A 3314-nucleotide genomic window follows, 5' to 3' on the forward strand; every position below is an offset into this window, starting at 1 on the left:
CTTTTGAGACAGAGTCTCGCTCTGTCACCCAGGCTGGAGTGCAGTGGTGCGATCTCAGCTCACTGCAACCTCCACCTCCCGGGTTTGTGCCATTCTTCTGCCTCAGCCTCCCAAGTAGCTGGGACTACGGGTGCCCGCCACCACGCCCGGCTAATTATTTTTGTACTTTTAGTGGAGACGGGGTTTCACCGTGAGCCAGGATGGTCTCCATCTCCTAACCTCGTGATCCGCCCACCTCGGCCTCCCATTAAGGAAACAGCATAGAAAAGAAAGCCAGTTACCAGTCTAGGGATCTAGATTTGGGGTGCCACACATTATCATTTATTTTATGTCCTCTGGCCAAGCATTTCATCTCTATTGACCTAAATTTATCGCTCTGTAAAATTAGAGCTAACAAACACTGAGACTATGTGGATGAGCTAATGGTTGGTATATAAATAGAGAATTGCTATTGTCTTCTGGGCTGCCTTTGTATGGGCACAAGAATAGTGGTAAAGCCAAGAGCAGGGCACACCCATCACCTCTACTGCTTAGTGCTCTGTCCATCTTGGGGATGTTACTGAGGATTCTTTCTTTTTCTTTCTTTCTTTCCTTTCTTTCTTTCTTTTTTTTTGAAACAGAGTCTCGCTCTGTTGCTCAGGCTGGTGCGATCTTGGCTCACTGCAACGTCTGCCTCCCAGTTCAAGCAATTCTCTGCCTCAGCCTCCCGAGTAGCTGGGATTACAGGCACCTGCCACCATGCCTGGCTAAGTTTTGTATTTTTAGTAGAGACAGCATTTCACCATCTTGGCCAGGCTGGTCTTGAACTCCTGACCTCATGATCTACCCGCCTCAGCCTCCGAAAGTGCTAGGATTACAGTCGTGAGCCACCACACCCAGCCCGATTCTTTTTTTTTCTAACACATCCCGGACAAAAATATCACACCAAGTTTCCTAGTTCCCATACTCAATGTCAGTTCATTCTCCTGAGGAACACAGAAGAATCCAGGATGGATGGGTCAGGCTTCAGCTGACTTTACTCAGAAACTCTGAGCAACATACTTCTTATTCATCCATGAGTTGAATGGCAGTCATTGTTTTGTCTTACGCACTTTGCTTTAAGACATTAATACCTTCCACAGAGGTCAGAAAACTGAATCCTTTGATTAAATTCATGTAATTATTCCCACTTATAAGAATGGGAATTTATTTCTGGGATGCAAGAAGGTTTCAACATGTGAAAATCAATCTAATGTAATATGCCACACTAATAGGATGAAGAAGGAAAACCCCATATGATCATCTTAATTAATGTGGAAAAAGCACTTGATAAAATTCAAAACTATTTTATGACAAAAACACTCAATCAATTAGGAATAGAAAGAACTATCTCAGCACAATAAAGGCCATAGATAAAAAGCCACAGCTAACATCACACTCAATGGTAAAAGACTGAAAGCTTTTCCTTTAAGATTAGGAACAAGACCAGGGTGCTTGCTTTTGCCACTTCCATAAATGTGGTACTGAAAGTCCTGGCCAGAGCACTTACACAAGAAAAATAAATCAAAGGCTCCAAATTGGAAAGGAAGAAGTCAAATTATTTCTGTTTGCTGATGACACAATCTTATATGTAGAAAACCCTAAAGGTTTCAAACATGCACAAAACACTGCTAGAACTAAGAAATAAAGTCAGCAAAGTTGCAGGATACAAAATCAACACAGAAAATTATTTGTGTTTCTAAACACTAACAATAAAAAATTTGAAAAGGAATTATGAAAATAAGTCCATTTATAATAGCATCAAAAATTATAATTGTTAGGAGTAAACTTAAGCAAATGAGAGAAAAACTTATACACTGAAAACTACAAAAATTTGCTAAAAGAAATTAAAGAAGATACAAATAAGTAGAGAGACATCCTGTATTCATGGAAGCTTTAATATTGTTAAGATTCCGATATTACCCAGCCAGTCACAGTGGTTCACGCCTGTAATCCCAGCACTTTGGGAGGCCAAGATGGGCAGATCACGAGGTCAGGAGATCGAGACCATCCTGGCTAAAACGGTGAAACCCTGTCTCTACTAAAAATACAAAAACATTAGCTGGGCGTGGTGGTGGGCGCCTGTGGTCCCAGCTACTTGGGAGGCTGAGTCAGGAGAATGGCATGAACCTGGGAGGTGGAGCTTGTAGTGAGCCGAGATTGTGCCACTGCACTCCAGCCTAGGCAACAGAGTGAGACTCTGTCTCCATAAATAAATAAACAAATAAATAAATCATGCCACTGCACTCCAACCTGGGTGACAGAGCGAGACTCCGTCTCAAAAAAAAAAAAAAAAAAAAAAAGATTTTGATATTACCCAAAGCAACCTAAAGATTCAATACAATCCCTGTCAAGAACTAAATGATGTGCTTGCAGAAATAGAAAAGTCTATTTTAAAGTTCATGTGGAACCTCAAGAGACCCTAAATAACCAAAACAATTTGAAAAAAAAAAAAAGTTGGAGATCTCACACTTCCTGATTTCAAAACTTATTACAAAGTGGCAGTAATCAAAACAGTGTGATACTGGCACAAAGACAGACATACAAACCAGTGGAATAGAATAGAGACCAGAGAAATAAAGTCTTACACATAAGGTCAAATAATCTTCAACGGGATACTAAGACCACTCAGTGGAGGAAAGGACAGTCTTTTCAACAAATGGTACTAGGAAAACTGGATATCCACATGCAGAAGAATGAAGCTGGTTTCTTAGCTTATACCATGTGTAAAAATTAACTCAAAATAAATTAAAGACTGTAAAATCTAAAACTGTAAAAGTCCTAAAAGAAAACGCTAGATAAAATCCTATGACATTGAATTGGATACGATTTCTTTTTTAAACAATTTAACTTTCATATTAAGTTACAGGTACATGTGCAGGTTTGTTATATAGGTAAACTTCTGTCATGGGGGTTTGTTGTACAGATTATTTCATCATCCATGTATTATGTCTAGTTCCCATCAGTTATTTTTCCTGATCCTCTCCCTCCTCCTATCCTCTACCCTCTGATAGGCCCCAGTGTGTATTGTTCCCCTCTATGTATCCATGTGTTCTTATGTTCCTGTGTTAGTTTGCTTGATTTCTTGAATATGGCACTCAAAGCACAGTCAATAAATGCAAAAACAGATAAATGAGATTACATCAAACTTAAAACTTTTGTTCATCAAAGGACACAATCAACAGGGTTAAAAGGCAACCTACAGAAAGGAGAAAATATTTACAAATTACATACTGATAAGGGATTGATATTCAGAATATAGAAAGAACTCCTAAAACTCAACAACCAAAACCAAA

At 39.3% G+C, this 3314-nt stretch overlaps 1 pseudogene across 1 annotated transcript in view; it reads right to left on the minus strand.

Moving 5' to 3' along the window:
- Window positions 1-2317, minus strand: part of LOC105526161 — a 36914-nt pseudogene extending 34597 nt beyond the window's left edge. Inside the window, exon 1 of the transcript XR_001004032.1 lies at window positions 2272-2317. The product of XR_001004032.1 is annotated as a protein lifeguard 3 pseudogene (transcript). The remainder of the gene's footprint in view (window positions 1-2271) is intronic.
- Window positions 2318-3314: the final 997 nt, after the last annotated feature.

Source organism: Colobus angolensis, unplaced genomic scaffold (assembly GCF_000951035.1).
Source record: "Colobus angolensis palliatus isolate OR3802 unplaced genomic scaffold, Cang.pa_1.0 Scaffold58, whole genome shotgun sequence".
Classification (NCBI taxonomy): domain Eukaryota; kingdom Metazoa; phylum Chordata; class Mammalia; order Primates; family Cercopithecidae; genus Colobus; species Colobus angolensis.